General features: G+C 48.8%; 2 long non-coding RNA genes across 3 annotated transcripts; one reads left to right on the top strand and one right to left on the bottom strand.

Annotated features, from left to right (window-relative positions):
• Positions 1 to 9,315: 9,315 nt before the first annotated feature.
• LOC119817550 lies at positions 9,316 to 14,773 on the bottom strand. Its single transcript, XR_005285911.1, has 3 exons — positions 13,903 to 14,773; positions 12,578 to 13,145; positions 9,316 to 10,346 (listed from the first exon to the last, which is right to left on the bottom strand). It is a non-coding gene; the product is annotated as an uncharacterized LOC119817550 (long non-coding RNA).
• On the top strand, positions 12,530 to 19,205 carry LOC119817549. 2 transcript variants are annotated; one of them, XR_005285910.2, is made up of 2 exons: positions 12,530 to 12,742; positions 16,283 to 19,205. It is a non-coding gene; the product is annotated as an uncharacterized LOC119817549 (long non-coding RNA). The 2 variants fall into 2 exon arrangements; XR_005285909.2 differs by having other exon boundaries at positions 12,530 to 12,747.
• The last annotated feature ends 3,604 nt before the right edge of the window (positions 19,206 to 22,809 follow it).

Raw genomic sequence — 22,809 nt, 5'->3', positions numbered from 1 at the left:
TTTTGCTAGTCTTAGGTGTAGACATACTTTGTGTGTTCTGACGTCTAGACTAGCATCTCATAGGATTCATACCTCCTATGTCGGACAACAGCAAACTATAATGTCTATTATTGACCTTTGCTGGTGAGTTTCAAACTTGCGTATTGCTATTTTAACATCTTCTGTTTCAGTGTAAAAACCTGCCGTCGGTGTTGCATGGAAGGCAGTTCAGCCCAGCTTTTGTTTACTAGTTCTGCTAGATTTTGTGTGTGTGTGTGTGTGTGTGCTAATCTGGATTTTCCCTATATAAGTTCTTGCAGTCTATGGTTAAAGACACGTACATTCCCATCTATCATCTATCTATCTATCTATCTATCTATCTATCTATCTATCTATCTATCTATCTATCTATCTATCTCTATCTATCTCTATCTATCTATCTATCTATCTATCTATCTATCTATCTATCTATCATCTATCTATCTATTATTTCCACTATGGCATAAGAACTTGTGGGTTTTTTTGGGGGGGGGTTGTTTGTTTGTTTGTTTAAAGAAAAGTGTCCTAAAGGTCACAGTCTAGGAGGCCTCAAGTAGGAAGCATACAGTCCCCCACTCCTTCATCTGCCGAGCCCTTTCCCAACACTCGCCCTGGGCCCACACAGTCCTGGGGTACAGTCAGGAGAAGGCCCTCCCATCATGCAGCTGTGATGGAGGCAGGGCAAGACGTCAGCCAGTAAGTTAAAAGATGACAGTCACAGCTTTGGTAGGATTCTAGGGGGGAATCACCAGCGCAGCGTATCTTGGGGTAGAGGGTGGTGCCAGCGTTCAGACAGTCTCTCTGTCCATTCCTGTTCCTGGCCTTGTTGCGCATACTTCCTAGGACAGATAACCTGTCCTCCTGGGAATCCATTCCACTGATTTTCTTCAGACTGTGGAGAGTAAAGCCAAATCTATGAGTAGGCCTGTTCCGTGTCTGGTCTTAGTTCTCCCCAGTGGGGGCTAATATCTCTGTGTCATCTCATCTCAGGCTTCCTCTAGCCCTGAACTGGCCTCCAGCTGCTGATCAAGTGAGATCTGGACTGAGAATTAGTTTATAGAGACAAATGCCATCGAACTTCTCAACATGGGCTGTTTCCAAGCTCCTACTGTAGAGATGGTAAGACCCATGTGTGGAAGGCTTGGTTCCCAGAGCCTGGGGGATCTTCATTTCCATTTCCAAAAAGAATAGCAGGACTCCAGACACTTCTTCTACCTCTCTTTGCTCCACAGTCATGAGGTGAGTGGGTTGGCTTTTCCATTCTCTTCTACCATGAAACTGCCTGCTACTGGCTTGAAGCAGTGGGGCAGAGTGGTCATGGACTGGAATCTCCCAAACTGAGGCAAAGGAGCTTTTTCTCCTCAGAAGAGAATGATCTCGGGCACTTCATTACAGTGGTAGAAATCACATAGATGGGAAACCCACGGCTGGAAGCAATTGACTGAATTGCCTGAAATACACCAGGAATAGGAGCCACGGCGTCAACACACATGGGGTGAACTCGAAGCCTCCAGCAGAAGAAGGCTGAGAAGCAGAGAGCCAGCCCAGCGCTGACGACCACTTCACAGGCTCAGAGCTCTTCAGCTCCTGTATCATAACTTCCAGGATATCTCTCATTCAGCGACAATCACACTGCTTCTGCTGGTGGTGTGGGGACAAAAGACACAACGAAGCTCCTGCCGTGAGGCAGACGCCAGGGACTGGGAGGACCAGGCCACAACCCTCATCTCTCTGAGGACTCGGGCTCAGAAAACTGGAGAAGCAGGACTGAAATTGAAGTCTGGCAGTAAGTTACAAAGAAAGCTTGCAGACCGTTTCCTTCCTTAGATGAATTTGAACTTGAAAGGAAAGGAAACCAAATTGGTTTCTCTCTTCAGAAGTCTCTCTTATCAGCGCTTGATCTTCATGGCACAGAAAGTGAAATCTCCAGCGATGGCACGGCCCCGCTGCTGGGCTGTGAGGCGGCTCGGCTGTGTAACGAAGGCTTGACTCTTCTGTCACCAGCTGAGTGACTTCAGACTCTGCTAGTCACTCTCGCGTTACTGGAAAAGTATCAGAGAGAAAGCAGCTTAAACAGGAAAGAAAGATGTTTTCTCTGGGCTCGATTTTGGTGGTTTTGGTCCATGATGGATTGACTGGTCCTGTCATTTGGGGTACACACCACACACACACACACACACACACACACACACACACACACACACACGGCAGAATCATGTGGCAGAGGGAGCCATTGACTCATGAGGGAGAGAAAAGGCTGGATTCCATAGTCCTCTCGGGAGTGTCCTCCCAGTAGTCTTTCCTCCTACTTGGTCCATCTCTTAAAGATTCCACTGTCAACAGCACCATAGGCAGGGAGCCATACCTTAACATATGTCCCTTTGAGGGTCATTGCTGTTTTTCACATGTACTGTGTGTTTGTACCATGTGGGTTTTGCGTGCACTTGCAGGTGTTGACGCTGGGAATCTCACCTGGATCACTTTCCACCCCGATCATTGAGGCCCGTCTCTCAATTGCACCCAGGCCTCACCAATTCAGATTGTCTATCCGGCCAGCTTGCTCCGGGAATCCACTGTCTCTGCCCTCTGACTGCTGGAATAAGAGGCACCTCCCCCCACCCCATCAGACATTTACGTAGGAGATCTGAACTCTGGAAAATTATTTGCCCTCCGAGCCGTGTGCCCAGCCCCAGCTCAGGGGAGAGGGGTCATTTGCGATCTACACATGTCAGACGTGCCCCCTTAAACAACATGTCACTCATGTTTTCATTTGTCATAGAAGATGACAGCGAAACCAGGGAAACTTGGTTGAGCACTCGGGGCACAGGTCAACACGCAGCGGTTCTTTGTAAACACACAGTGCTGTCCCCAGCTACAGCCACCCGACTCAACTAAGCCTGAATTTCTATTGTTCACACTGAGAGTGTGGGAGGGGCTTTACAATATTAAGACAGTCTCCCTCCCACAGTGGCCCAGGACCTGGGAAGCTACTGGGATTGGAGCTTGCACCTGTTGGGCTCTGTACCCGTCTCCAGGCTTCCGGATGTGCCCACCAATGAAGGGGCTGATCCGGGAGAAGCTGGGGTGTGGCTTGAGGGTGTGGTTCCTCTAGGTTTCACGCCAAGATCCCCTCCATTGCAGACTCCTGGAGGGGTAGAGAAGGTGGGGTTGAAGGGGCTTCTGGAAGAGAGGTTGAAAATCACAGAGGAAGTGTCCATAAAACACGGGTCTCCATCTGAAGCGGGTGACTTTCTTCTGTGACAGACACGAGTGCCTAGGCCTGGCAACAGTCCTAGGTGGCATGTTCCATCACAGACGTGGTCACCAGTAAAAGCTGTAAATAGAGCATTTTCCAGACACACTTCTGGGAACACAGGTAGGGCAGTGGGATCGCGAGAGGTGCCCGCTATTGGTCTCAGTCGCCGGCTGATGCCATCTAAGCTCTCAGGTTGTCGGAGCTAGAGGTCTGCTACTAACACACTCTGGAGTTTCCCCAACATTCTGCTGTCAGGTCAGACACAGAGGTGGGTGCTAACAGCCAGATAGGAAGACCAAAGGGAGCCCAAGACGGTTTCGACCCTGAGTCTGCAACATTCCAACCCTGCACAGTCATCAGTTTATAATTAGCATGTGATCTTCAACAGAGAATTTCAGTTTACAAAGCCGAGTAGCATGGTGGCTGCGTTAAGGCTGGAGGGGCTGTCTGAGCCTTCTCCCAAGAGCCGGCAGATGCCGGAGGGCTGGAAAATCCAGAACCCAACTGTTTAGGTCTTCAGTCTCTTACACATGGCCGGGACTTTGGAACCCCTGCATGTCTCTATGCGCTGTATAATCTGTTTCTTCAGGACCCTACACAGGTGCGACAGGGGACGGCCCCAGATAATGACCAGGCTTTTCCTATAAGGGTCACTTTGACAGGCAAGCATACCTGGCTACTTGAACTTAACTTTTATTCCCACCATTGTGGGGCCTCAGAGAAGGGTACAAAGTAGAACATTCTAGGCAATGGTACACTGAGCAGTCACATGCCTGATCCCTGTGTGACTTTCTTCCACCCCCTGCCTTGCCTCTGCGTAGCTCTAGCTGTCCTGGAACTCACTCTATAGACCAGGTTGGCCTTGAACTCACAGAGATCCGTCTGCCTCTGCCTCCCAAGCGCTGGGATTAAAGACATATGCCACCACCACCCAGCAAAGTTTGAAATTTTGAAATGAGGTTCAGGGGCAGATTAACAACAGCTGCCGATAAAGCAGGACAACCACGGTGACACACAGATGAAAATTGTCATAGATGTGTATGTGTCTTTTTTTTCTGGACTATTTCACAAAAGAGTTTCAGACTGTGTAGACCTCTCAGCCGCAGAAATGTCTAAAGTGCAGGCTGCCGTTGGAGGGACTCATGGACAAGAGGGCTTGGCTCTAGTTTGCAACTCTCTGAAAGTTAAAAAAAAAAATAGGTCAAACCACCCGATTTATTTGCCCTTGATGCCCCCCCCCCCAAAAGCAATAAAGGGAACAAAAGAAAACAAGAAGGACAGAGCTGGGGTGAAGGCTCAGCGGGCAAAGCAGAAGCCGAGCAAGCAGGAGTCCCTGAATGGAGACGCCCAGATGCCCTGAAGGCAGGCGGGCTCGCCATCCTGTCATCCAGAGCTCGCAAGGCCTAGGCGGCAGGTTACAGGATCTCCTCAGCGAGCTGTGGGTTCAGCGAGAGACCCTGCCTCAAATCAAATGGAGGGCAATTCTGACACTTGATGTCAACCTCTGGCCCCCCCACAGACAGGCACACAGACACTCAGATTCCTCTCCACATGCCAACATAAATGCACACACACACACACACAGAGAGAGAGAGAGAGAGAGAGAGAGAGAGAGAGAGAGAGAGAGAGAGAGAGAGAGAGAGAGAGAGAGAGAGAGAGAGAGAGAGAGAGAGAGAGAGAGAGAGAGCAACAGCGGAAAGGAAAGTCTAAGAAAGGAGTTTTCTCTGGATCACACTTGCTGTGTGGAAACTGCTCGCTGCTGAGGAACGGGGAGCTTTGACAGGTGGAAATATGGAGCTGCATCTTAGATGCCATGGCCGTGAGGACACGGATTTGATGAGGACATTATGGAGCTCTCCGGGCGTGTGGGTTAAGGGAAGGCAGGCCTCCAGGTGGACCGGCAAGTCTTGTGAGCTGGGATTCCTTTCTAACTGGGAGCTAGGCTGTTGGCACCAGGATCCGGTGCAGCCAGGGGTGTCTCAAATGAACGCCCACACAGCTTTGGTGGTGGAGGTCTCAGAACCTCTTCAGGGTGAGAAAACAATGTAAGGCGTGATTGGGGGCACCTGGTGAGCACATGTGACAGTCACACGTGATGCCACAATGGCCTCTTGGTCTCCAGCCCACAACAAAGGTAAAGTTCACCCTTCCAGTCCTGCAGGGATTGAACCCAGCGGCTCACTTCCGAGGTGATGCTCGATGCTCTACCGCTGAGCTGCAGCCCAGCCTTCGTTTTACTTTATCTTTTTGAAACTGGGTCTTACTAAGTTTCCCAGGCAGACCTCGAATTTCCCATCCTCCCGCTGTATCCTCTCAGGTGGCAGCAGTGGTAGACCTGTGACACCAGGCTTAGCAGGAAGATCCTTGAAGTGATAAGTGGCCCGGAGGTGTGATTCCAGGGTAGCCCAGTGGTAGGGAGCTTGCACTGGCTCACAGCTTGCTAAGGGTGGGTTGGTGGAACATTTGCATGTAAGTGGCCCCGGGCTCCGTTTCCACCCCAATACCACATGACCTGGGTGTGATAGTGTCACTGTATATCCAGCAAATCCAAAAGTGAAGAAGGAAGGACCAGATTTTCAAGGTCAGCCTGGGTAGGCTACGTGAGACCCTACCTCTAAAGGAAACCCAAACCAAACAGAAGGTGATAATGGCTTGAAAGGAAGGCAAACCCTGGCTGACCTGGCATTTCGGAAGCCTAAGGGAGCATTTCAAAGCAACACACACATAATTCCTGGCTTTGTCTTCTTTTTAGCAAGTCTCTTAAGATAGACCCGAACCATACAAGGGTCAGCTTTGGACATGACTTCCAAGGTCTTGTCCTTGACTGTGCCTCTCTCTATGCACAGCTGCCTAGGTACTCACACACCATCCATGTGCACACGAGTACACTCACCGGGACACACATACTCAGTCACAGCCTTCCACACCACACCACTGCTCACACGCACTCATTCATACCTTGTACACACATGTACATCACCCACAGTCAGCACTGACAGGTACACCTACTACATGTACATGCATTAGGTGTGTACACGTGCCCAGTCACCTGGCACACACATTCACAGCAACCACACTCCACACCTGCAAACACAATAAACGTTTCTGTAGACACGAGCTCACATCCCCTTCAGGGCTTTCGTGTGGCCCTGGGTCTGAGGTCTGAGAATGTTTCCAACTTGGCCAAACTTCAGAGGGACAACAATTTCTAGTCTGGGAAAGAAGCTCTGCCATCTGAAGGTGGCACCAAGGGTGGCATCCTGGGGGCTGCATGGTAACTAGAACCTGGTCACCCTGTGGGAAGTCCCGGCCTTCAGAGACACAGGCTTGCACAAGTATAAGATTGTGATCCTGAATCATTTGGTCATGACGTCCCTCCTCAGGGGGCACATCCAAATCCTACCTATCCCACCCCGCAGGAGAGCCTTTAGCTACGTTCCCTGTGAGTGTCCACTCTTTGAGAAGGTCTTGGCTGCCAGACTGGGAGGGAGTCATCCCGTGTCACTAGGCTGCCTTTGAACATCCCCTGCCTCATTAGAGGCCTCTCTTTAACTTGACAGTTTGTAGGGCTAGTGTCTCTTCTCGAATGTTCTGTCCTGCAATGTCTACAGCACTGCCCAGGGCCCTTGCTTCCAGTTAATTACATGGCGCTGAAAGTGGACCCCCAGTGGCTTCTTCAGAGAAAGCCGTAGAGACTCCTCAATAAACATCCTGCCTGTCTCCTTTGGGTTAGCCTGAGATGGACCGTTTTGTGACCCTGACACCAGACACTGTTCTTTTGCTGCATCCCATGGGAGTCAGAAAAAGACAACATGGAAATAAAGTTGTATGTTTCCCCAAATCTGCTTAAAGTCACCTCTACAGCTATGATACCTGAACCAGGGTTGGGCGCTATCAGTCCTTCAGTGGAGCTGGGAATCTCTGTCTCCCAGCCCAGCCTGACCCAAGACAACAGGCAGTAGGACCCATTTGTCCTGGTCCCCATGGGCTCCTGCTCAGTGTGGTCACCAAGCCACCAGCATCAAGAAGAGTCTGTGCTGTGTCGGATGACTGCCCCCCAGTGTCTGTGTTTGAGATGAGCACAGGGATGCAGTTTGAGACAAGGAAGAACACAGTCACTACCCAGAGAGCGCTCTGCTTATGGAGGGAACTGAGAGGGACCCTGCAGGAGGACATGGCTTAGAGGCATTCTAGGTGCTAGTGGGCTGTAGGACAGACAGCCTTGGAAGCACAGTACTGCCCATGAGCACCACCCGTGAGACTAGGACTCTCTCACATGCACAACCATGTTTGTGCAGTGGCCCCAGTTCCTCGTCATACAAGGTCCATGCTAAATGGTAGAGTCCTACCTGGCAGGCAGCTGTGCCTGCAGGACTCATGACTGATATTTGTTGACTCTTGCAGCCACCTGCTGGTCTGCAATGCATCTTTGGGTAGAGTATTGACAGGTCTCTTCTTAGAGAACTTCCCAACAGGTGGATGGAAACAGCCAGGCAAAGTGCCCGTGTGAGTCGATCCTGACTGGGACCAAGCCCTGGTGGCTCCTGGGGTTGGGCCAAAACAGAGCAGCCTTCCTGTGGCCCTGCTGATATTTATTCAAAAACTTACTAGTGACGGATGGGATTCTTAAAACACGCCAGGTGTAGGCAGGCTTTGCATTGTCCTGTCCAAGGTCAGGCTGGAATTTAAAGCAGACTGTACTTAGGAAAGAGCTATGTGGGAAACCACCCAACTCTGTAACGTAGTCGCTTGTGCTGATATTCTTTTCAGTGAAACGGCTGATTTTTATTTGTTTGTGAGTGAGACAGGGTTTTTCTATGTAGCAAGGGCTGTCCTGAAACTCTCTCTGTAGGCCAGGCTGACCTCGAACTCACAGAGATTCTCCTGTCTCTGCTTCCTAACTGAATTTAAATTGATTATATTTTTGATCGAACCCAGGGTGTTAGGCAAGTGCTCTACCTGGGAGCTGCAAACCCAGCCCCAACAGCTGCTTTTGTTTTCTCGAGTGTTGGGGTTAATAGCAGTTGGATTTTTTTTTTTTTTTTTTTGTAAAGAAGAAAACAAAAAGAGAGGGAAGGTTATCCTAGTGACCATGCCATGGTGTGGAGCAGATCCAGGCCCAGAATCAGCTCTGGTCTGTGTTATCGGTGCCCCATGAGCAAGTCTGAGATAACACGAGGCCCCTCGAGAATGAGGAAGGAACATGCGGATGTGAACAGGCAATATCTTGGTCTTCTGCTTTAATTGTGGAAACTCTTAAAGTGAGTATCGCTTTTGGGGCTATCAAAGGACAGGTTCTCTTCTATCCCAGGCTGGCATTGAGTTCACTCTTTGGCCTTGTGGTTCTGGTCTTTCTGCCTCCATGCCCTGAGTACTGAGATTAGAGATGGGCACCATCATACTTGGTCTATGAGGAGCTGAGTATTGAACCCAGGGCTTTGTGCATGCTGGGCAAGCACTCTACCAACTGAGTTGCATCCCCAGCTCTGGGTATCATTTCATAGCTGAGTGTGAGCCAGCGCTCCCTAAACAAGGCATCTTACTTTGTCTTCACATGTAATTCCATTCACGTCGCTAATGAATGCATACCTGTGGGTGAGAGAGGATGAAGCTGGAGTCTGTCAGGACAAGCTGTGAAGGGAGCATGCACAGAATAATTAGGTTGTCAGTTCTAGGAGACGGAGGACACATCCCCTCTCTCCCAGCCTCTTAGTGATTCACAGACTGTTCTCATGCCTGAGGCTGTGGACCCGAGCTGGGCAGCAGCAACAGCAACAGAGTGCCTGGCAAGCGTACCTAAGGGATGCAGGCCTCTAGTGACCACAAGCGCTCTGTGAGGATGTGTGGGGGTGTTGGGAGGGCAGTTGACTGACTCTATGGAGAAAGGTCCAGGTGGGGTTTGCATGACTTCCTGTGGCTTTCCCTGCAGAGACCCAAGCAAACACCTGTTCACCCCATACCGGAGGGAGACGGACCAAAGAAAAATACTGCTCAAGTCATCTTGGTGAAGCAATGAGTTTATTTGGCTTACCTATGCAGCCCCACAGGAGGGCTTACTTGCAAGAGTAAGGGGACCCAAACAGCTGTGTGACTGTAAAGTCCTACCCCGTCATGAGTGATGGCTCATTGAAGCTGGCCCATGAAGTCCTGGGTCTAGTTAATCTCCTTCTTATATATTCTAGTATCTCCCCAGATCCCTTGTAGCTGGTGTAGGAAGAACTAATAGCTGACCGCTTGCCCCTCCCTGTGATGTCCTGTAGCTTACCCTGCCATCTTGCGGTGGAGGGCCATCAACTCCGTTACTGTTATTGTGGGCCTTGATACCTCCATATTTTTCTGTTCATGGCCTTGACATGACTTCCTGGCCAAGGTCATCTCTACTCCAAGATGGCAGTAGGATGATCCTGTTACGCTTGAAGGGACACTATACGCTGGGCACACGAGTTATACAACTCCAGGAAGTGCGGCTTTGGCCAAGCTGCCCTCTTGGCACACTTGCCCGTGCACCTGACAGAACCACCTGCTTCCCTCCAGCAAATGCATGGATTTCTTCTTGTGGGGTCAGCCACCTGTAATGCTGCCTGCTCGCTAGTTTCAGATGATTCTGTGGAGGAGAGGAGACCACCACCATGGCCCGGGCCACCTGTGCTTAGGACTTGGACCTGGGCTTGAACCATGGAAGTCAGGAGAAGGTGATGTGAACTTGGATTGGTTACTTTCCCTTTTTAATGTGTGTGTCTGTCTGTGGGTACACATGTACTCATATACCATGGTGTGCATGCGGAGGTCAGAGGACCACTTGTTGGAGTTGGTTCTTTGCACCTTGTAGATCCCAGGTATTGAACTCTAGTCTGCAGGCTTGGTGACAAGTCCTTTCACCCCCTGAGCTGTCTTAACAGCCTTGGTTTCTTAACTTTTTAGATGACCGTGATTTTTTTTTCTGTGATTGACTAAATAAAACCCACTCCAAGAGGAAGTGTGACAGCCGGTCTTCACTGCAGCCTTGATTGGATCTGTGATCCATTGTGATCTTGAGACTCACCTCTGAGTGTGGGCAGCAGCAGCCCATGACCTGGGAAGAATAAGAGAACAAAAAGAGAAAGGTTAAAAGCCAGCATGGAGGGCCAGCTCTGCCCTTCCTCTGCTTCCTGACTGTTACCATGGAGCTGCTTGGCTCCTCTGCCATTCTTGAACTCTTTGAAGTCATGAGCCAAACAAATCTTCAAGATTTGCTAAGTTGTTTGTGTTGGGTATTTTGGTGACAGCATGAAAAACTCACCAACGTAGAAGGGGTCACGTGGAAGGGCTGAGTACGGGGCCCTAGGTGGTGGTGGCCTCTCCCCTTGCTGTGTCCACATAAAGCCACTTCTGGGCCAACCCAGGTCCCTGGGAGCCTGTGAGTATAGGTGGAGGGAGGCAGTGGAGCTGGCAGGTACAGGGACATGGGCCATAGGCTGACAGACTTATTTTAGACATTCAGGTGATCTAAAGGGATCGGGAAAGCCCAGGGGTGAGCTGGACGCTAGTGGAGCTGGAGAGAGATAGGACAGCTCGTGATGATCTGTCAGACAGCCTCATTCTCATGGCATGTATCATCAGGTCTTCCAATGTGGAGCAGTGGGGCTGCAAGCCTACATCACCTGACTCATGATGGTCTGTGCTCCCTGTGGAGCAGTTGACCGCTGGGGAGTGTCTGCGAGTGCACTGATCATCCACTAACACAGTCACGAGTGTGTGTGTGTGTGTGTGTGTGTGTGTGTTCATGTCTTTTATTTAAGAGTCTATAATTGACTCCTTGGGACTTCTCAATGCATAAGAAAAATACCTTGAAGGGAATTGGTCCTTAGGGGTACAGATTCAAGAGGAGTTGTGTGTGGTCATGCCCCTGAAGGAAGTGTGCTCTGTGGTCAGTTCTGTTAGGGGTGTGTGATTGCAGATTTCTAATCCTACTGAGGAGGGATGTCAAAGGTGATGCCAGGTGCCAGGGGGCTGTTCTAGTCACCCTTCACTGTGTAACAAGCCCTGGATCTTGCTACCTCAAAGTCACAGAACCCACAGCATCGCCTTCCATAGAGTCAGAAATTCTGGAAGGCCCTAGCAAGGTGGTTCGGACTCAGGGGCTCTCAAGTGGAAGAACAGGAGCATGTAGGGAAGGGATGCAGTGGCTGATGTGGCTAGATATCTCCGTTGGCAGCAGGCTCAGGGGCTCTCCCTGGGGTCTACCTGCATGCTGATCTCAGGGAACCAACAAGGTCCAAACAAGAGCTCCATCCCTTGGTGAATACCCCAGATGCTTTAGTTACTGCAACCACTGGCCGTCCAGGTTCAGAGTGAGGGAACAGTCAACCCCCGAGGGCAGAAATATCAAAATCACATTGTCCTAGGACATGTGCAGCTATACTGGAAAGTTCCATTAGCCGTGATGAGGAGTTGCAGGTGGCCCTGCAGGAAGAGGCAGAATCCCTGTGTCCTCAATATTTTGACTCAGTGTCCCTAGAGTATTTCACCCAAGTCACTACTCAGAGAAAACCAGGAGCTTGGACCACTGTACTGGTTGGTTCTCTGCAGCCTTCAGGGGCAACCATTTCACCTCTAGACTTAGCTTAAATTTAACCTGCACATCTTTAGAAATCCCAGGAACTAAGTGTCCCTACTTAGCACTGTAAGTTTAATCTATTCTGCTGGGTCTCTTGGTCCCTGGGTTGGGTAATAGTGTCCACGGAATTGACAGACAGCCCATCTGAGCTATGCAAGTACCACTTTTGGGTCAGTGTCCTGGAGTCTTACATGAGTAGCCACTGTAGAAAATTCTTGGATGAGGAAGCAGCACAATCATCCTCAAGCCTGAGCCTTGAGAAACTACAAGAAGAACCTTCCATGTAGCTTTCTTCTGCCTTCAAAAAAATGACCAAAGTCTTTAACCAGATGGCTGAGTGTGAGGGACAGAAGTCCTGATGTCACATGAGACACAACCCTCAGACTGGGGGCTCAAATGTGAATTGGGAAGGCTGGGAATAAATTGACTTTAAAAATTATATGTATAGGTGTCATGAGTGAATGTATTAATGCACCACATGCATGTAGTGTCCGTGGAAGCCAGAAGGGGGCGTTAGATCCCTCACAACTTTAATTACAGACAGTTGTGAGCCATGGTGTGGGTGCTGGGACACAAACCTGGGTCCACAGGAAGAGTGGCCAGTGCTCTTAACCTCTGTGCCATCCCTCCAGCCCTGCTAAGTGGACCTTTGACCCCATTCCATTTCATAACAGGCCCATTGGCTCCAGAAAGCCATCTGTACTTACCTTCCTGGCTCCCGAATACACAGTTGAGCTAAAATGCTCATTCTTGGTGAATTCCTAGAGAACTGGCCACATGGAAAGACCTGGAACTGCCATCCCTGTAGCATGGGAAACATTTTGGGTGAACTGAGAATGTGAGTGCCACCTTCAAAGGCCTGCAAGACACAGGTGTGGTGAGTTCCTCTCCTCTCCTTATGGAGGACAGACAGTCATTAGGGAATGGTAGTCCACGAATCTTCTTTGTAGCCAAAGCTATTCTTCAAGAGGTGGCCTTTGAGCTGGGGCAAACCCCTGTCCCCTGCCATACACTTTTCATTCTGCCTGATATGTTTTCTGTGCTCATGTGAACACGAAACAGCAGAAGCACATGTTGTCATTGGCAGGAGCCCGGCCCCCTTTAACGGTCTCCAGTACTTGACTGGAAACCCCCAGATTGCATTTCCTAGACTCTTTTTACAGTTGGGATGCTGGAGCTCGGTCGGTTGCCATCATGGTCCAGAGCTGGCAGAGAGCGTGAGGGACCGGGTCTGGATGTCTGCTTGCATCTGGAAGCGGGAGCCATTATTTAGTCCTAAACGACAAAATGATGATGACTTATTTACAGACCTTAATTAATTGAGTTTTCCATTGCAGAATTTGGCAACACTTTATGCCATGAAATAGACTGAGTTTGCCAATAGGCAGAGCTGAGGAGGCTGCTTTTATAACTGGAAAGGGGCCGAAGGGAGCAGAAGCAGAACACAAGGAGGATTGTTCGTTATTTTCCTTGTAAGGCAGATGATAGGCTCATGCTGCTGGCCTAACTTAGGTTTACCCCAGGTTACCTTTTGGTAAGGATTAGACCAGAGGGAGCTGTGTTGTCAGGTCAAATTACCATGCCAGTTGAAACTCTCTCTCTCTCTCTCTCTCTCTCTCTCTGTGTGTGTGTAATTTGATTCTTATCATTTTCAATTTTCCAGAGGTCAGCTTAGGCTCAGTGACGTGAACCTAGGTAGCCGTGACACCGAGATAAATTTGAATGGTTCCATCACGGCCAGAACAGAAACCTCTTCCAAAGCAACATCTCCCGTGGTTTTTGTTAAGCACACATTATCTGTGGGTGACTCAAAGACACCTGAGTCGTTGAAAATCCCTCCCCAACGTGGGTAGGAACTCATGAAAACTGCATCCCTGGAGCCCTGCATGAACTGCAGGCAGCTTGGCCAGTTGGAGAGCAGCTACTGGGGAGCTCATATAACCTCGGCCATGACCATGAGATCCTTCCAAGTTTGCGATGCTCCCTGAGACCCATGTGTTTTATGTTCTTAGTCCTAGTGGGCCTCTCTTACCTCTAACCCAGAATAGTTCAACTGGAGGGAAGTAGCCACACAATAGAGGTTCGAGAATGATGGGGTTTCGTAGCCATCACAGAGACCGGGGGATCCAGAAAGCACACATATGTACCCTCAGGTCCTTCACAGAATAACTCTGTTGACAGGCAGGCACGGAGGCCTGGTCTCTTCCTATGGCCTCTCCTGCATTGCGAGGTCAGGAGGATCACGCTTTCTTCAGCAACTTTTCCAGGTCCCTCCTCTGACTTCTAAGTGTCAAGCAGAGTCACTGCTCCATGTGTTGGGGTATTAGTAGAACTCAGCCTGGCCTGACTCCAAGAGTGACCTCAGAGTCCATAATCCTTATTGTTCCGAAAACCATTCCAAGAATCACAGCCTCCAGCCTGTTCCTTCAATGACTTTTAAAACGTTTAATTCAAAATACTAAGTTTTTTTTGTTTTTCAATCAAGTCACTGGAGGTATGTTGGCTTTCTGAACTGACTCCTGCCTTCGGCATTCCTTGATCCCGTGTTCCAATAACTGACATATAATAGAGTCCTTCATCTACAGCAGTTATTTGTAATCTGTAAGCTTATGCGACATGTGCTTTTATTATTATTTATTTGTGTGTGTGCATGTACCCTGGGACATGTGCAGAGGTCAGAGGACAACTTGCAATAGTTTGTCTTTCCTTCCACGTGGAACCTGGGGATTGAACTCGGGTTATCAGACTTGGCAACAATCCCCTTTACCTGCTGAGCCATCCCACCAGCCCTTAGATGACATGTTTATAACAGATGAGAATGTGCTAAGAACTTCACTCTAATGTTTCTATTTAACAAATCAAAAGGCCAAGATAACCTCACAGCCATAGCAGGTCACATGAAGGATCCTAAGTCGTGTCCCAGCGTCTCCTGACTTGGAAGCTCGGGTGGGTCATTTGCCGGACTGTGGTTCTACCATGGTCAGAACTGAGTTTCTGAGCACACAGTGAAACCTGCCTGATCTTTTTCCCCTGTGAGCTCTGTTTCAAAGCCTGTTGTGCAAGAGTGGGGGTGGATGAAGAGTAGGCAGTTTCCTTATGCAACACACTTCCTCCTGAGGTCACCCACTGGATGTATTTAATTAGGGATGTGTTAGGTCTCAGCGAAGTGGTGACTCCTACCAGCAAAGAGCTGAGACAACACGCTGGGAGTCATTAAGAGCAGATAGCATCGTGTGGCAGGTACCGCCAGCCTCTGCTTTGTGAAGATGACCCCACTTTGTTTTCTGAGTTGCCCCTGGGTGGGGCTGTGCGGTCTAGCAGTCAGCCACTTGCCACTGATGCCCGACACTGTGAAGTACTTGATAAAAGCCACTTCCCCTCCCTAAACATTTTCTCAGTTTGCCTTCCGAAGCTCTGGGGGCCATTTCATTCCATTATTTTGCGGAAATAAGAGCTAAAAGTACTGGGCAAGAGAGACCCAGATGAGAACTGACTCTCGCAAGTTGTCCTTTGACCTCCACCAGCACTTCGTGGTAAGTTTGTCTATATGCACACATATACACAACACATGTGCATGTATGGGCACATGTGTGAGCACATGTGTGCACGCGCTCCCAAGTGCACACACAAAATAAGTGTAATAAGTTTCTGAAGTCTAGATTTCTTTGCTGTGTTTCTTCCTTTTCTTTTTCTTTCCTTCTAATTTTCTATGTGAAAGCCAACCTTTCCTCATGGCATTAGGGAAAAAAAAAATTCTTCAAAAACTCTTACTTGAGGAAAGAAAATGACTAATCTCTGGAAATAGAAATGGAGGTTGACCCCTGTTCTGGAAGCACAGACCCTAAATACTGAGAACATAGACCCCAGAGATCAGCACTAGCGATGTTAGTGAGGAAGTGAAAACTGCATGCTGCACCCCCAGAAGACACATTTGTGTTCATGTCTAAGTGGGGCCCATTTGGGTCATTGGGTAAGCACTGTTTTCTAGAAAGTGGAAAAGGTGTTAGGCTCCCCATGACTTTCACAGTGGCAGGCTCCTATACAAGGTGGCAGGATGGCAGCCACCTCCCTTGGGATCCCTTCACATCACACACACACACACACACACACACACACACACACACACACTTTCCAAGTGGGAGCCTTTCCCTAAGAAGCAGAGAGGGAGCCTGGGAAACGAACCACCTAAGTGCAGAAGGCAGATGATGGGAAATAAAAACAGCTACGTCTCGAAAAAGCAAAGCAGCCACGAAGCTGCTAATAAATGACATGTTATTGTTTCTCTCCGGTCCCTCGGGGACTTTCTGGCTATTTTAATACTGTGTTTTCATAAGACACGTTCAAACAGCAGGGCAGGGAACAGTGAGAGCGGAATAAGAATTAGACGTGTTGACTCTGCCTGTGCCCTGCAGGTGAAATGTCACGTCTTGTTCCCAGCCTCTGAAGATTCAATTACGTGGACCATTTTCCAGCGACGCTGTTGCAATGCAGACCGCTCGAAGGGAGCTTCGGAGGCATCCCTGCCATCATAAACAGGAACCCAGCTGTTCGGACGATGGAGCTTTGTTCAGTTCAAAGCATCTGAAAATGTGGTTGTTCTCGGTGTCGCGGCGAACCTCCCGCGTGGAAAACCCAGGATCCTTCTGAGCCACACGCGCATGCGTCAAGACTTGCTGGTGGGCTCAGATTGGGGCTGGCTGGGACTTTTCCAGGCCTGCGTTCTGCCACTCAGGGAAGGTGATGAAACGTACGCTTTGGTGATTCAGCCTTTGACAGATGCTGTGACACTTTGCAGTGTTCGACGAATGCCACCTCCCCAGCCCCAAATCAAAGTCCCATATCTATCGCTACCCATCTACAAGTCTTCTCGGCTTGTTTGAAAATGAACTAGAGCTTCTAGAACTCCGGGCTCATTTAAATTAAAAGCACTGGGCAGGTGAGGTCCACATGATGGAGAGAGCGAACTTGAAAGGCTGATGCGCCCCATTGGCCTGCTCATCATGGTAACCTGTCTCCAGTCTCTCTGCCTCCTTGGGTAGAGAGGGACAGTCAGGTTCCGGAGCTCTAGTAGGAACACCACATGACCTATGAAACCCCTACTACTGGGCTGGGTTCCTGAAGGAGCGCTGGGTGCTGCACAGCGGCACGGGCTGGGCTGTCCAGGGCATTACAAACACTTTCCAGGGGAAGAACCATGGAACGGGAGAGGATGGGTCAGTCAGTTTGTCCAGTACCTGGGAAACCATTCACACTGCATACAGGTAGCTGAGAAGTTGTGTTTCCGCTGTTTTTTTCTTCTCCCCCCACTCCCCGCACCTCATAGCCCAGAGAAAGATGTCTTTTGAGTCTGTTGATAATGTTTTACTTTTCTTCCTTTGATGACAAACTCAACTACTTCCCAAGCACAGGAGAACTCAGGTGCCACCCCACAGCTCAGTCCTGCAGGGCCCCTTTTGAGAACAGACATGAGGGGGACCCTTTGAGGAATTGCTGAGACCTTTGCTTTCCAGATGTATCATGGGGGAGGGGCTAGAGAAGTGAGAAGTGGTTCAGCAGCTGAGAGCACTGGCTCCTCTTTCAGAGAATCTAAGTGTGGCACCCAGGTCCTACATCAGGCATTTCATAGCTGTCTGTAACTCCAGCTTCCCAGAATCCAGTGACATTATCTGGCCTCTAAAGGCTCTCTCTCTCTCTCTCTCTCTCTCTCTCTCTCTCTCTCTCTCTCTCTCACACACACACACACACACACACAAATATAAAAGATGCATATTGAGTGTTTATCCCTGATTTGGAGAGATTGTATTTCAACAGCAGGTGAATATTCATCTCTAATGTTGCTTGACTTCTGAGGGTCTCGGCACAAATACTGTCTCCCCCTTCCTCTTTCTCCTCAGTTTATGGAGAGTTTGTTTTTCTTTCTTGTTTTCTAACCGTCTCTCTGCCTAAATGCTTGGAGGCTGTGAAGGTTGATATTTGGAGAGATGGTTTTCCTGCACAGGTGTACTCCACCCAACATGCATGTGCTCTTGCCCAGCTTGGCAAGCACTCCACCAGAAAGCATGGCACTCACGGCATTCCCACCCCTGCACCCTTGAACCCATCACTGCCTTGGACAACAGGCTGTGGGGAGATGGTATGGAGACACTTGCAAGGCTAACTCTAACACACAGCATGGTTCTTGCCTAGCTTTCTTGCATTCTCCACCTGAGTATCAGACATCTTGTTTTCAGGAAGCCCAGGCCCCAAGAAGGAAGGGACATCACAGGGGTGTTTGAGTCAAAAGCCAGTAAGAGCCAACACAGGTCAACAGCCCTGTCAGAGAATGGCCATCGGGGGTCTCAACGTTTACTTTGGAGATTTCCCAGTGGGGACTTCAGACACTATGGGGTAGAGATAAGACATTTGCTGCTTGTTCAACTTCCTGCCCACCAGGAAGTAGGGGAAGTGATAAAAGGGGATTATTTCAAGCTGCTGAGCTTGGGGTTTTGTTAGATAGCAGTCGATAACTAAAGAGGGGAGCTCATCTCACAGCTGAGGAGACAATGTTGTGAGTGAAAGACCCAGAAATCACCGCGCTGGGGGCCCAGCCCTTTCTTCCAGCTTTTTCTTATGCGAGCTTGTCTGTTCATGCCATCTTGTGATGCAAACTTTAAAACACACCACCAGTCTAGATACATGCATGTTCATGTATGCGGCATGTTATGTACCTGGTGATAAAATTGAGACATATGAGAAAAACACTAAGCAAACAACATAAATCCAGTCTGTGCTTGTTTGCCTACAGTTAGAATTGTGTCTCTGAATGTCACCATGACGCAGATTTTTGTGTAATAAAAATAACAGGGTTTAAGGAAAAATGCATGTGTTTAAGGGAAGACTACACAATGCAGGCACAATTTTGTGATTAATGTATTACAAAGTAAGTCACCATCTTTGTAAAATAAATGTAATTTCCTTGTACCATGTCCTTTGACAAGCACATGCTGTTTGGGGAATGGCTTGGTTTTGGAGAAGGGATGGCAGAGACACAGTGATGTGACCAGAAAAGGATCACTGCTTGAAGTGCAAGACCTGCTGATTCAGTATCTCAGTGGCCATTTTTAACCCATCATACTTTAAGGCAATGAATAACTGTGGCTTGTATTGTACTGTACAGTAGTATATTGTACTGCACTGTACTGTGCTGTATTTTATTGTACTATACTATATTATGTTGTATTATGCTATACTATACATCATTATACGGTACTGTGTCTTATTGTACTGTGCTATATTATATAGTATTGTACTGTACTATACTGTATTATTTTCAGAAAAAGATCTCTGTGTAACGTAGATTCTTGCAGGTTTGGTCTTCTGGTAATATTCCTCTTTGTCCAGAGCCTTTGTTTTAACATTTAGATCTGAATTGTATGTGTGTATGTGTGTATGTGTGTGTGTTGTACTTACTCATATGTGCGTACATATGTGAGATATGAATTCAAGTCCTCATGCTTGAATGACAAGCACTGTACTGACTGAATGCTCTTCCCAGTCCGGGTCTGTATTTATGTAACCAGAATGCTTGTTTGAGACTCGAGACTTTGCAGTGCATATATCTGCCACAAAGTTCCAACCCTCACTTATGGGTGAAGTGGGCAGGGGATGTTGCTGTCAATAATTTACCTTGCAGTGCAGATGTCCGCCCCAAATATCCAAGGTTCACTTATAGGTGAAGTGGGCAGGACATGTAGCTGCCAATAATTTACCTACTTAAAATATGTAAGTGTGAATTTGAAATTAAGAGAAAAATGTCAACATTCAGATGAAAACCTTGGACCAGTGAGGTGGTTCAACGTACAAAGGTACCTGCGACCAAGCCTGATGACCTGAGTTTGATCCTTAGTACCTACGTGGTGGAAGGGATAACCTACACCTGCAAGTTCTTCTCTATGCCCACATGCATGTGGGCACCACCCCTCCTCGGAATCCTCTGAATAAAGCGATGTAATAATGAGGTGAGGGAGGGGGGACTTTGAACACATAGCCACAGATGCAGGCAACTGATACAGGTGGTATTTTGGTGACTCAGGCACCAAATGGATTTGTCATCAGGAATGTGCTTTTCTGAAGTGATGAGCCATCCTTGGCACTGTTCCAAGCCAAACAGAGAAGAGCTTCCTCTCATCTTCCATTGTAGCTTCCATTGTAGCTGGATTCTTAGACCCTGTATTTACACAGAAATGTCAGATTGTGGGCTCAGATAACAAACAGGTTTCTCCCTCCATATGAAAACTCAGGTGGGCGCCCAGAAGTCATGTGAGACGGTGCTCAGTTTATTCTCTTGTGGGACGACCAGCATCGCTCTTTTATTCCTTCCAAATGCCAGAGGCACTCCTTAATTGTGCCAGTGAGTCAAACCTAGCTCTTACTCTACAAGAGCTGAATTACAATGCAAATAGAATTCCTAAGCTCACTGAATGGTGGGCGGGGCATGGGGGATTGGAAACTGGAACAAATGAGCAGATACAAAGAGCTGGGGACCCGGAGATCTGAATTCCATGGCATCTGCAGGAAGGCGTGAGCAGGGCCAGACTTTGTCTTTCTGAAGGTTGGCTCTTGATTGACTGCTAGGGGGTTTGGATTCACACTGTCTGACCTGTTAATGCAAGCAAATTGCTTGATGCCAATACCAGGTTTCCTTCGCTATGTGTTTCAAGAATTTCTTCCCTGGGGAGATATAAACAACATCTTACCTCCCTCCCCCTTATAAGGTCCCAAGACAAACCAAAGTACAATTCCACCTGGGGGACAAATGAAGTGATTGGGCTTGGTTACAGAGTGTGGCTAGGGGGTTGCTGTCAGGAGCACGGGGTACTCCAAGCAGCCACACTGGGAAATCTCCACCCAGCATGAATGGCAGCTCCCCACAGACACAGAGATGGAGCCCCTTCAGTTACCCTCCCCCAGATTGTAAGCTCTAGTACCTCCCGGAGATGGTGAGGCCATGTGCAATTAGGGCAGAACTGTATACCAGTATGTGGGAGCAGAGGCTGGAGCGTCAGTGAGGTTCAGTGGTCCTCCCCACCTCTCCTCCCCTGAGGGAATGCCCGCAGTGACAGGCCCACTGAAGATGGTGTTCTGCAAGCAGGCACAGCTGATCGGTGGTGGTGACAGCTACTCTACTCTAAACCCCTGCCCTAGTCTGCAACACTGTATGCTGTGCCAAGGGGACTCTGTATGACCGGCTCTCAGTGTTCATGCTGGTATTAAAGCCTCTGTCCCACCAGCAGGTGACATTCTACCCAAACTATTCCAAGTTGGCTCCGGAGAAATGAACTGCACCCTGAACGGGTGCACTAGGAAGAACCCTGGAAGTTGTCACCTGGATTTCCCCCAGGTTTTGTCCCACTCTCTTTGTCCTTTGCTCATGTTGTGTTCCTGAAGCAGTAAGTAACAGCAGGGGGTATAGATGCCTACTGAGGCCCCAGTGAGTTCTCTTAGTTAACCACCAGAGACAGAAGTCCTCTTGGGGACTCTATAAGCTGTAGAAACATCACCGTCCTCTCTCTGCAGGAAACTCCCTTTGCCTGGTGATTCCCCTGAGGCTAGCTCTATGGGTAACCCTCTCAGAACCTATAAATCGTACCTATTGGAAGCCTCACCAGGTCCTAAAGATGAGTGGAGAGTAAGTGTGACCCATGGGGGGTAAGATAAAATTGACACCAAAAACGTGACCCTATCAGGGTAGAAGGAACATAGAATAAGACAATCTGAATTTATTGATTTATTTTATCGTATTTATTCATTGCTTATAGCACATTTATTCAGTGTGTGTGTGTGTGTGTGTGTGTGTGTGTGTGTGTGTGTGTGTATGTGTGTGTCCATGTGTACGTTCTCAGTGTGTGTAGGGCACTGGAGAACCTGGGGGAGTCAGCTTTCTCCATCTATTATGTGGGTCCCAGCTATTGAACTCAGGGCAGAGTCATCACTGCAAGCCACCCTTATTGATGTGCTTTGTGTGGCTCCGCGGGTTAGGAAGGACTCCACCTGGTGGCTCCTATGGCATTGGTTCTCAGAAAGAAGTAGGTGACCTCGGAAAGACAGTCTGAACTGTCTCAGAGAGAACCAAACCACGTCGAAAGGTTAGTGGTCTGGACACTAGCGATGCTAATACGAGCATGAAGCAGACAGAGAGGAGCATGCTGCTAGGGTCCGAGCAACGGGCCTTAGAGGTGCAGTTCAGCGGAGGTATCCCGACAGCCACGTAGAACACAGGCCTCTGAGTGGCAAGCTGGTACAGAGTACTAAGGAACTTTTCAAGCAAAGTGTTGAAAGTGATTATATTAAATTCCCCATCCGTGTGACAAAATGCATGACAAAAGCCATGGAAGAGAGGGAGAGGGAGGGCTGTTTAGCTCACTGTTTTAAAGCTTACAGTCCACCATGGTGGGGAATGCATGGCGGCAGGTGTATGAGGCAGATGCAGAGAGGAATGCTGGCGCTCAGCTCACTTTCTCAGGAGACAAGAGACAAAGGTTTTCAAGCAGCACCCCATTTATAAGTGGGATTGGTGAAATCTGGGGTACACACTGGAGCCTGCTTCAGCTGCTGCTGTATTGTAACAAGCAGCTCTACATGTAATGGCTTTAGCTCATGCATTTGAGTGTCCAGATCTGGAAAAGGCTCGGCCGGGCTGCTTTATCTGTTTCACCTGACTAGGAATGGAATGTGTGTTCTTCCTGTCTTGTTACCATGCTTCTTCCTTCTCTGTGTGTATGCACATGTATCTGCGCATGTTCATGTGTTTGTATGCACGTGTATCTGTGTATGTTCATGCGTGTGTGCGCACTGATCCTCACAGAGGCTGGTCAATGAGCCCTGGGGGTTTCTCCTGCCTCTGCCTCCCCAGCATGGAGGTTAGAGATATGCACTACCACACCCAGAGTTTTATGTAGGT

This window comes from Arvicola amphibius, chromosome 6 (genome assembly GCF_903992535.2).
Source record: "Arvicola amphibius chromosome 6, mArvAmp1.2, whole genome shotgun sequence".
NCBI classification, from domain to species: Eukaryota; Metazoa; Chordata; class Mammalia; order Rodentia; family Cricetidae; genus Arvicola; species Arvicola amphibius.
Note: the sequence above shows the minus strand (reverse complement) of the source record. Positions and strands in the feature narration are given on the sequence as shown.